The 12,356-nt window shown below is 44.1% G+C and overlaps 1 protein-coding gene across 1 annotated transcript in view; it reads left to right on the forward strand.

Moving 5' to 3' along the window:
* The window catches only part of RMND1 (required for meiotic nuclear division 1 homolog), a 42,511-nt gene that overhangs the window by 27,013 nt on the left and 3,142 nt on the right, over positions 1–12,356 (forward strand). The window lies entirely within an intron of this gene.

The following is a 12,356-nucleotide window of genomic DNA, read 5'->3' on the forward strand; positions in this document are numbered from 1 at the left end:
GGAAGCATTTAGAAGCATGGAAGCAAAATTGAGAAGAGTGACCTAGGTATCAAGAGAATGATGGAAGTGGGTGGAGGTGGTCATGATGGAGATAAACCACGTGGGGAAGGAGAGTAGGAAACAGAATGGATGTTGTATGATGTGTGCACATAGTTCTATGACCTTTCCTTACGTTGAGGTCCACGTAACCACATGGTCGAATGCAGAGCTGTTCTGTCACCACAAAGATCTCCTTGACCTGCCCCTTTCTGGTGACACCCCCTCCGCTCCCCACCATCCCTAACCCCTGGTATGAGTAATCTATTCTCCATCTCCATAATTTTGTCATTTTGAAAATGCTCTATAAATACAGTCATACAGTGTGCGACTTTTAAAACTGACCTTTTTTTGTTGAGCATAATGCCCTTGCCATCCATCTAAGTTGTCACCTGTGTCAAACCCTGCCCTCCTGTGCGTTACTTAAACATTTTTTGGAATTCCATTTTGATTTATCTATCTGTATATTTTTAGTATAACTCTTCGCATAGATATTTAGTGGTTGCCCTAGATATTGTATTATACATACATAGCTTATCACAGTCTACTGGTTTTAACATTTTACCAGATTAAATCAAGTACAGAAATGTGCTATCCTTTACATCCCTTTACCCTCCACCATTTACAATATAATTGTGTGAACTGTTCTTCTGCAGATACCGAGAACTCCATCACTGTTACAATTTTTGCTTTAACCATCAAATATAATTTAGAAGACTCAGGAGAAGGAAATTCTATTGTATTTACCTATATTTTTATTCTTTCTGTCATTCTTTTTTCCTTCATGATGTTCCATGATTTCTTTTATTGATTCCTTCCTGTTTCAAGAACATTTTTTAGTTATTCCTTTAGGATAAGTCTGTAGAAACAGATTCTCCTAGTTGTCCTTTCTCTGAGACTCTCTTGATTTCCCCTTCCTTCCGAAGGATATTTTCACCAGCTCTAGGATTCTGGGCTGACCATTCTCTTCCAGCACCCAAAAAATGCTGTGGCATCTAGTTCCGGGCTGCTGGGTTTCTGATGGGATAATGTGAACGTCACGTCCTTTCTTACACTCCCACACATATGTGAGGCTCTGTTCACCTGTTTTCTAGTCTGTTGCCTCTGTGTTGTTCATATGGGATAATTTCCATCGATTTGTCTTTGAGTTCATGGATTCTTTTCTTTATCACCCTCATTCTGCTGCTGAGCCCATCATTGGGTTTTTTATTTTGCTTATTGTATCTTTCAGTTCTAAAATTTTCCTATGATTCTTCTTATGCTTTCTATCTCTTTGCTGGGACTTTGGTGGTTTTTTTGGGTTTTTTTTTTTTTTTTTTTTGGTCATTTGTTTCAAGCATGTTCATAGTGCTTATTGAAGCAGTTTTATAATGACTGCTTTAAAATTCTTGTCAGATAATTTCAGCATCTGATTTATCTTGATGTTAACATCAACTGATTATCTTTTCTCAGTCCCTCCCACTAAGTTAGTACCTCCAATTTCCGTCATTGCCTCAAGTGTTACGTTCAAGTGTTTTTGCTTGAACTTATACAAGGACCTTCGTGTTCTCTCCTCTTTTTCAATCTTATTTCCTACCACTTCCCCACATTCATCCTATGCCTCATCAAAAATAAATGACTTACGGGGCGCCTGAGAGGCTCAGTTGGTTGAGCATCCAGCTCTTGATTTTGGCTTAGGTCATGATCTCAGGGATGTGGGATCAAGCCCTGCATCGGGCTCTCTCCCTCCCCCAGCTTGTGCGCATAGGCCCTCTCTCTCAAACAAATAAATAAAATCTTAAAAAAAAAAAAAAAATGACTGACAATTTCAGTAGCCCACCATGGCTTATGGAATGCTATGGCAGCTCTGGTATCTACGTATTTTTCTCCAGGCCAGACATTTCCCCTTGAATAACAACATCGAAGTTACCTTAGTTGTCATTGACCTATGTGGTACCAGCTACAGTTCTCACTGACCTTGTCACCACCTCTGCCTGTATGAGCAGCTTCCAGCACAGGAGAGCAGAGGTCATTGCCAGCAGTCAGGGAAAGAGGCCCATCCTTAACTATGTCACTTTTAGCTGACATGAAAAGATTGATCAGTGATACTATAAGATTCAAGTTTCAGTGGATTCCAAAATGGTTTTAGAGACTAAATGTCTAACTAGACATGATTTGACAATCCAGGTGTCTGGTCAGACATGAAAAGCATTGGACTTGCATGGTTGTGGATTGGGCTGAAGTTCCAGAGGCTCTAAAAGGGATGCCAAAAGCTTTACAGAGTTGAGGGATCTCCTTTGATTGTATTAGTTAGCTATTACTGTGAAACGAATTGTTCCAAAACCGACTGGCTTAAAACAGCACTGTGTCAAACACTGCCTTACAGTCTATGCGTCAGGAACCCGGGTCCAGCTTAACCAGGGCCTCCGAGTCTCTCTCAAGGCTGCAGTAATCTCAGGGATCAGCTGGGATGGTGAACTTCCTAGTTAACCCATGTGTTGTTGACAACACTCAGTTCTCTCAGGGTGTTGGGCTGAAGCCTCAGTTCCTCACAAGCTGTTGACCAGAGGCCTCCCTCAGTTCCCTGCCCCATAGTCTTCTCTGGGGAGCAAGCACCTCCCAATGTGGCAGCTTGTTTCATCAGCCTGAGCAGGTGAGAGATGGGGGCAGAGCACTACCAAGACAGGACTCACAGTCTCTTGTAACCTAATCACAGCAATTACAGCCTATCACTCTCGTTGTATTCTTTTTGTTAGAAACAAGTCACTGGGTCCAGACACAGTCCAGGGAAGCGGGTAGACGAGGACCTTTGGGTGGCATCTTAGAAGTCTGCCTAATACAGACTTCAGATTTTGAAAAAGGTGGAGAAAATGTTAGAAACCTACTTAGTAAGCACTATGACCCCCAACATCCTCACAGTGCTGTTACTTTAAAGATTCCCTGCTTCCTGCCACCACCAGAACTGCCAGCAAGCATCACTGGTCTCATGTTCTGAATCATCAGTAAGCCAACTGCCACTGCCACGTGGCTTGGGCAAGAAGGTTGATGCCAAAGAAATGATCTGATCTTTCACCTGGAAGGTGGCTGTTTTTGTGTCTCTCCTCCCTATACAAGATGGAATTATTGGCATCAAGTCTACAACTGAGGACACCTTGAGTGAGGAGTACCTTGACAACCAAACGGTCGGCTAATTCATGGCTAAGATCAAGTGCAAACATAAGAAAAACATCAGTGAGAACAAAAGGGCTCCGTAGGCTTCTCCCCCTCTACTTGTAGTATGCTGAGTACCCCCTGTCTTCCAGTATCAAGGCCAGGTTGAGACTGAGTCCCTCCATGAAAGGATTGACGTGTAACCACCTTCACACGTCAGCAGTTGGGAGAATCAGATGCTAACCCAGTCTCTGGCACCCTAGACCCGTGGAGAAAGCCCCATGCAGTGCCAGCCAGACAAGGCACTAATCGCTCTGGGTGGCTATATTTATAGCCCCAAGATTTAACATCTCCTATGAGAAGAAGTAAAATTGCACTTATTCACAGATGACAGGATCTTATATGTAGAATGTCCTGAAGAATCTACAGAAAAGCTACTACAGGGGCGCCTGGGTGGCTTAGTCAGTTGGGCGTCTGCCTTCAGCTTGGGTCATGGTCCCAGGGTCCTGGGATCGAGTCCCGCATCGGGCTCCCTGCTCGGCGGGAAGCCTGCTTCTCCCTCCCCCACTCCCCCTGCTTGTGCGCTCTCTCTCTCTCTTTCTCTGACAAAATCTTGAAAAAAAAAAAAAAAAACTACTAGAATAAATTAGTGAATTTATCAAGGCTGCAAAATCCAAGATCACTATATAAAAAATAATTCGCTTTCTTTATACTACCAATGAACAATTGGAAAATGAAAATTATGAAATACCATTTACAATAACATCAAAACGTCAGATTACTTAGGAATACATTTTATTTTTTTTATTTTTTTTTTAAAGCTTTTATTTATTTGACAGAGAGAGAGCGAGAGAGGGAACACAAGCAGGGGGAGTGGGAGAGGGAGAAGCAGGCTTCCCGCTGAGCAGGGAGCCCGATGCAGGGCTTGATCCCAGAACCCTGGGAACATGACCTGAGCTAAAGGCAGATGCTTAACGACTGAGCCACCCAGGTGCCCCTTAGGAATAAATTTTTTTTAAAAAGATTTTATATGTTTATTTGACAGAGAGAGAGCACAAGCAGGGGGGAGCAGCAGAGGGAGAGGGAGAAGCAGGTTTCCCACTGAGCAGGGACCCCGACGCAGGGCCCAATCCCAGGACCAAAACCAGACGCTTAATGACTGAGCCACCCTAGCACCCCTCAGGAATAAATTTTTTTTTTAAATAAGATCTGTACCCTGAAAACTACAAAACATGGCTAAGAAACTAAATGAATGAAGACATATACCTACCATGTTTGTAAAACAGATGACTCAATATTATAAAGATGTTACTTCTGGAAATTGACCTGTGGATTCAACTCAATCCCTATCAAAATCTCAGCCAGCTTTTTTTATTTTAGAAGTAACAAGCTGAGGGGCGCCTGGGTGGCTCAGTTGGTTAAGCGACTGCCTTCGGCTCAGGTCATGATCCTGGAGTCCCTGGATCAAGTCCCACATCAGGCTCCCTGCTCAGCAGGGAGTCTGCTTCTCCCTCTGACCCTCCCCCCCTCTCATGCTCTCTCTATCTCATTCTCTCTGTCTCAAATAAATAAAATCTTAAAAAAAAAAGAAGTAACAAGCTGATTTTAAAATGTAAATGCAAGGGGCCTAAACTAGCCAAAGCAGTTTCGAAGAAAGGACAAAATTGTAGGACTTTTATTATCTGATTTTAAGACTTGAAGTAAATCAAGCTGCAGTAATCAAGATATTTGAATAATGGCATAAGAACAGACATATAGATTAGTGGAACAGAAGAGAGTTGAGAAATACACATATAAGCCATTGATTTTTTTTAAAGATTGTATTTATTTGAGAGAGACAGTGCACCAGCAGGGGTGGGGGCAGAGGAAAAGGGAGAAGCAGACTCCCTGCTGAGCAGGGAGCCCGATGCGGGACTTGATCCCAGGACGCTGGGATCATGACCTGAGCTGAAGGCAGATGCTTAACCGACTGAGCCACCCAGGCGCCCAAGCAATTGATTTTTGACAAATATAAATCAGTTCAGTAACGAAGGGATAATATTTTCAACAAATGGTGCTGGAACAATTGGATAGCTGAACTCTATCCTTTAATTCACACCATTTTAAAATGGATTAGAGAGGGCACCTGGGTGGCTCAGTTGGTTAAGCGACTGCCTTGGGCTCAGGTCATGATCCTGGAGTCCCTGGATCGAGTCCCGCATCGGGCTCCCTGCTCAGCAGGGAGTCTGCTTCTCCCTCTGACCCTCCCCCCTCTCATGCTCTATCTCATTCTCTCTCTCAAATAAATAAATAAAATCTTTAAAAATAAGAATAATAAAATGGATCAGAGACCTAAATATAAAAGCTAAAATTATAAAACTTCAGAAAGAAAATAGAGGAGAAAAGCCTCATGACCTTTAGCCAGGCAAAGATTTCTTAGGACAAAAAAAAAAGCATGAATGTTGGGGGATAAACTTCATGAGTTGAACTTCATCAAAACTAAAAAACTGCTCTTTGAAAGACACTGTTAAGAATATGAAAAGGCAAGCCACAGGCTGGGAGGAAACATTTTCAGTAGACATACCCGACAAAGGACTTATCCAGCATATACAAAGAACTCTTTCTACTCAATGTTTAAAGGACAGCCCAGTTTTTTAAATGGGCAAAAGAGGGGTACCTGGGTGGTTCAGTTGGTTAAGCAGCTGCCTGTGGCTCAGGTCATGATCCCGGCATCCAAGTGTAGGGCTGTCTGCTCAGTGGGGAGCCTGCTTCTCCCTCTGCCCCTCCCCCTGCTCACTGTCACTCTCTTGCTGGCTCTCTCTCAAGTAAATAAATAAAAATTAAAAATAAAAATAAAAAATATATATAAATGGGCAAAAGATTTGAACAGGCACCTCACAAAAGAAAATAATGTAAATGGCCAAATGAGCATGAAAAGATGTTCAACATCCTTGTTCACCAAGGAAGTGTGATTAAAACTACAATGTGATTCCACTACACACCCATTAGAATGGCTAAAATTTAAAAGACTAATGCCAAGTGTTAATAAGGATGTGGAGCAACTGGAACTTCATTACTTGTGGGAATATAAATTGGTACAACAGCTTGGCAGTTTTTCATAAAATTAACCATTGTCTTACTAAAGGAGTCAACAATTCTACTTCTCTAACTATTTTACCCAGGAGAAATGAAAACACATGTCCTCACGCTGTCATACACAAATGTTCACAGAAGCTTTATTCATAATAGCCCAGAACTGGAAGCAGTCAGGTGCCCATCAGTAGGTGAGTGGATAAACAAATTGTGGCATATCCATACAGTGAATACCACTCAGCAACAATAAGTTAATTACTGACCCATGCCACAACATGGGTGAATATCAGAATCATGCCAAGTGAAAAAATCTAGACACAAAAACATGTGCTATTGTATTTATGGGATCTAGAAAGGTAATTCGAATCAATAGGTACAGAAAGTAGATCAGTGATTCCCTGGAGCTGGGGAGGGGGTGAGTGGATGGGACTATAGTTTCCAGAGGAGCACAAGGGAACTTTTGGGGGTGATGGAAATGTTGTGTGGGCAGTTACAAGGGTATCCATTTGTCAAAAGTCTTCCAATTGTGTACTTAGAATGGCTGCATTTTATCCTACGTAAATTATGCCTCAGTAAAGCTAATTTGAAAATAAAGCATCTTGTGAGAATTCTGTAATAACAGACTAAACAAAAACATCAGTGTTGATGAGACACATTCACTGGGGACAAATTTGAGAGCACTGAGTTACTGCTCTTGGATGTCTCTTTTTCTCTTGGAATGGAGACTCGTGATGGAATCATGATCAGTGTGATGAGGTATAAAGTCACTGCCACCAAGCAGATGCAGACCTTCTCTAGCTCTTCTGATCCTCAGCCTGCTGTGCTTACCTGAGTGAGTAAAAGTGGCTGAGCAATAACCAAGATAACCAGCTGCTTCCCCAGCCCATCCTGTCTTCCCTCAAATCATCGTTCTGTAATACTGATGTCCAAAGTGTCCTTCACATGTCCCTCGTGGACAAGACTACAGAAAAGGAGAAACAAGATCATGGTCACCAATTATGAAGGTGGTTTGAAGGTATTGTTCAGAGGAGAAGTATAAAGATAAGGATGTCTTTCAAGAACTTACTCAACATGAGTGGTACGTCAACAGGAATGCCAGAGTTGAAGATAAGAAAGGTCCAAGCAGGATCAGTAATGAAGACGAAGTACAATGAAATAATCAACCAGCAGGACAAAAATCAAACTGCTAAGGAAGGGGAAACCTGGACCAAGTGCCACTGCATCATCACTCTGCTAACCCAGGAGGGACACCTCCAGTGGAGACACCATTGGAGGGCTGATTGAGTAGCCCAGAGAACCGCTGGGGTGGAGTCCAGTCAGTCCCCAAATGGGAAAAGTCCTGGAACAAGTCAGTTCTGTGGCAGTTTTTTAAAAAAATCTCATATGAACTAGATATAATGAAAGTACTACTGGCTTCTCAGTCCTTAACTCAGTGCATTGGGAGAATGCATACATTGCAGTTAATCAGAATAAAAATTAGAGTCTTTTTAAATTTCACACCATCATAGATCCATCTGTAGCTGATTTTCAAGTTGATATGATTTGATTCGTTTGGTACCTTTGAGCCAGGACCATCCCTGGTTGCATTTTGCCTAATGAGCCCAAGTGTCACGTCCTTGGGCAGGTTTCCCATCTGGTCTGTGCCTCTGTGCTTATGGAGTACTTTGTACGAATCCCTCGCGTGCAGCCCTTACACTGCATCTTCGTGTTCTGATCACGTGTACAGACCGGGTTCCCGGTGAGGGCCTTCTTCCGGTTCATAGACCGCCACCTTCTTACTGTGTCCTCACGTGGCAGGAGAGAGAGTGCTGTCTCGTGGCCCCTCCTCTTCCTGTAAGGACCCTGATTCCATCACACTAATTCATCCATGCCCTCATGACCCCTTCTATACCTGATCACCTCCCAAATGCCCCATCTCCAAATACGAGCACCTTAGGGATTAGGGTTCCACCATAAGAATTTAAGGGGGACATAAACATTAATTCCATAATACCAGCAGTCCCTGAAACTCCACTTTATTTTTTCTTTAGGAGCTAAAATTCAAGATTCATTTTAATTATCTTTATAAATTACATATTTCTACCACATCTTTATTGGATTCTAAGTTAGGAACTGGGGCAAGATAGCTAAAAGTAGAAGAAGCAATGTATTAGGGGGGAAAGGGACTTATAGGAAATTGGAGCTACACTCGTGGGATTCCCCCTCTCCTTAAAGCAGCAAAAGGGATAGAAGCTACTTTCCTCCTAAATATCTAAATATATGATGGGCACACCAGAGACGGAGGGATTATTTGGCTCATGGGCCCAGAGGGCAAGGGATGTGGATTGGGACCTCTAGCGGGTAGATGGCTGCGGGGCATGATGGCCACATGGGTTTGAACTACATTTCACTTTATCTAATGGACTTGGACATTCTGTTTCTGAAAACTCATTACATAGCAACTAAAACTTTCGCTCATCAGAATTCCTTTGGTAACTGACAGTTTTTATGGAACTCTCCTCACATCTCACATCCCACTGAATCTGTTTCCCCTTTAGCAGAGGTACCCAATTATCATTACCGTCGCCACCTTCGTGGCTTGATTGAGTTGTTACAGCTAATTGTTCTTCATTTCCCAGGCCCACTCTGAGCCATCTTTTTGGTGTTAAGTCTTCCACGAGTTACCAAGCATACTTAAAAGTTCCCAGACTATGCTTCTCAGTGTATTTTCCTTTTTTTTTTAAGATTTTATTTATTTATTTGAGAGCGAGAGAGGGCATGAGCAGGGGGTTGGGGGGGTGAGGGGGGAGAGAGAAGCAGACTTCCCATTGAGCAGGGAGCCCAATGCGGGGCTCGACCCCAGGACCCCGGGATCATGACCTGAGATGAAGGCAGATGCTTCACCGACTGAGCCCCGCAGACACTTGTCTCAGCAGCACTCCTCTTCGGTTCCATGACTTCCACTCCCATGTTTTCCTGATGATTTTCAAATACGTACCTCAGTGCTCTGCTTGCCTTCCAGGTGTTTCCCGTTGCCTACTAAATCGCACACGTCTTCCACACTGACATTCCACACTGACATATCTCGTAGTGTCCCTTTGAGAGTCAATTCTCTGAGTCACTCCACACTAGAATGTCGGCTCCCTGAGATCAGAGACCAAGATTATTTTCTTCCCTGTTATCTTCCCAGTTCTCACATAGAGCACATGCTCAGTAAATATTTGTAGAATTAATCGGTGATTAAGATTTCAAAATGAACCCAGAAAACACTGAACCTTCTCTATTCTCCCTTTCGGCTTGTGGCAGGACCACTGGCCTCCTCCCTCTGTCAGTCAACCAGAAAACTGAAAGGCGTGGTGGTTTCCTCTTTCTCCTTCACCCTCCACGTCCAGTCACACTGCCCTTTTCATTTTCTTCTCAGTGTCATTCGTTCATTAACAGATATTTACGGAAAGTCTGCATGATAGGCCCTGGGCTGGTGAAACTGGGGGATGCCATACTGACCCCTGCCTTCAGGCCCCCCGCCTATAACACTCCTGCTGCTGCTCCCCCACTTCTCTCCCCCGGACTATTCTCAGACCTTCTTGACTGCCCCCCAGCCTCTCCGCTGGACCCTTTAGCTGGAAGGCAGAGATGTATCTGTGTTATTCACCACTCCCTCTCCTCTGCCCAGCACAGTATAGTCCACACAACCAATATTTGAAGACTGAACAAAGGACCCCACATTACCTACAGAATAAAATTCCAACGTTGCAGCATGGTATAGTAAGTTTCTCTTGCTGCTGTAACAAATTATCCCAAACTGGCTTAACATGAATGTATTGTAGGACAGCTCTGTAGGTCACAAGTCTAACATAGTCCCTGAGCCAAAATCAAGGTGTTGGCAGCGCTGTGTTCCTTTCTGGAGGCTCTGTGTAGGAAAAGGCGCTTTCCTTGCCTTTTGCAGTTCCTACAGGCTGCCCACATTCCTTGGCTTGGAGCCCCTTCCATGTAACAGACGAGTTGAGGGCTCCTCACGTGGCATCACTTTCCTAAGCTCTTGTACTTGCCACTTCCACTTTTAAGGACCCCTGTGATTCCACTGGACCCTCCCCCCTCCCAGGATAATCTAGGTTTATCTCCCTGTCAAGGTCAGCTGATTTCCAGCATTAATTCCATACGCAGTCATAACTCTCCTTTGCCATGTCCTATTCACAGGTCCCAGGAATTAGGGTCTACAGTTCCTCTCACAATTTGGCACTAACTTACCTTTTTAAACCTCATTTTCAAGTGCTTCCTTCCAGGACTCTAGGATCATGACCTGAGCCAAAAGCAGGCGTTTAACTGACCGAGCCACCCAGGTGCCGGGCACCTGCCTGTTTAGAGCCCACTTCACATTTACCACCTCTGTGATACCATCCCTGTTTTCTCGTGCTCCCTCATCCGTGTGCATGTAACCTGCGTGACTCTGTAGCTAAATGAAATAGGAAGCATGTGCTAATGGGGACTCTGTTGCTTGCACACCACAGACAAGTTTGAATGAGCTGACCTGTCACCATGTACTGCTGAGAAGAACAAGGCTAGAGTGAGGGAATGGGGAACATCTGTCGCACAGACCCAATTAAATCAATCAGGACTCTTTCCTCAGCACCTTCCCCAAGGTGCCAAGTTGGCCTCCTTGTGGCCTTCTCTGTGGGAATGGGAGCAATAGATGTGGGAGGAGGGAATTTCCAAGTTACATTTCACTCTGCCTGGCAGCTTCAAAGAATTGGGACATGTGTTCAAGCTTTGGCCAACCATATGAGGAGGGAAGTGGGCATTATGATGGGCTAAGCCTGGGTCTTATAGCCACCCCTTCACCCTGGGGCTTTTGGGGGGAGCGCTGGGGAGGGTGTCAGGTACGTGCTGAGATCATGGTTGGCCACATCAGGTGGTTGAAAATAGTGGAAGAGTAACTCCCCAAAGTGTAGGGGGCAGGAGGGAAGGATGCTGGGCCGCCAGCAGATGGCTGTGAGGCAGAATGAAGTAAGTGCTAAAACAAGGAAACCAAGTGCTTTAGGAGCACCTAGGAAAGAGCAGGCTGGGAAGGCAGAGATGCCATCCTCTGAAGCGTGACTGGACCAAATGATCTGGGATTGTTTCATGATATTGAGAAGGCAATGGATGGTAAAATGTTTAAAGCTATTGAACAGGGGAGTGACATGATCCGATCCAACTGCTTAGAATGAGAACTCTGATGCCAGTGGGGGGCGGGGGAGTGGATCTGTTCTTAACAAATAATGAATATTTCATGAAGACCTCCTATGTAGTGTTAAGGAATGCTAAGAAGGGGATAGATTCAAGACTGTCCACCATGGGACATAACTGTAGGGAGTGGGAATTAGAGATCAAAGATCTCCACCCCAGGGGCACCGGGGTGGCTCGTCCGTTGAGCGACTGCCTTCAGCTCAGGTCACGATCCCAAAGTCCCAGGATCGAGTCCCATGTTGGGCTCCCTGCCCAGAGGGGAGTCTGCTTCTCCCTGTGCCTGCTGCTCCCCCTGCTTGTGCTCTCTCTTTCTCTCTCTCTCTCTCAAATAAATAAATAATCTTAAAAAAAAAATCTCCACCCCAGGTGACTGGGAAGACAGCATGACCTGATCAGAGAAAGGGAACCCAGGCCAAAGGGATAGACTTGGACAGGATGTCAATTTTAGTTTGAGAAACATTAAATTTGAGGTTCGGTCAGGAAATCCATAAGATGTTTTATAGGCAGTTAGAAATTCAGTCAGAGAAGAAACCAGAATTAAACAGTTATATTTGGGAGTAGAAAAGAGTTAGTAGTTTAAGTCTTTCCCAAAATGTGGGATACATATACTTGTCCCAGAGATGAATTTAGGTGACAAATTAGTTTGGTTTTAGTGGTTTAGTGGCTCCTGATGGGCCCTCTAGTGTATGCTACTCCCCTTTCCCTGGCGTCAGGCTCAGCTTCCTGTAGGTAACACTGTTTCACATCACACGTTGTCCATTTATGGCGATGACAGTTCACTTTTAAAATAAACCTATTAAGCAAAGTCTTTTGGAAATTATATAATAGTGCTGGTACATACACATCACAGAAATAGTGATGGTGGGATGCAAAGTGACCGAAGTTTAGGGAGCGTCTACACAAACCGAAGTGGA

Source organism: Neomonachus schauinslandi, chromosome 8 (genome assembly GCF_002201575.2).
Source record: "Neomonachus schauinslandi chromosome 8, ASM220157v2, whole genome shotgun sequence".
NCBI classification, from domain to species: Eukaryota; Metazoa; Chordata; class Mammalia; order Carnivora; family Phocidae; genus Neomonachus; species Neomonachus schauinslandi.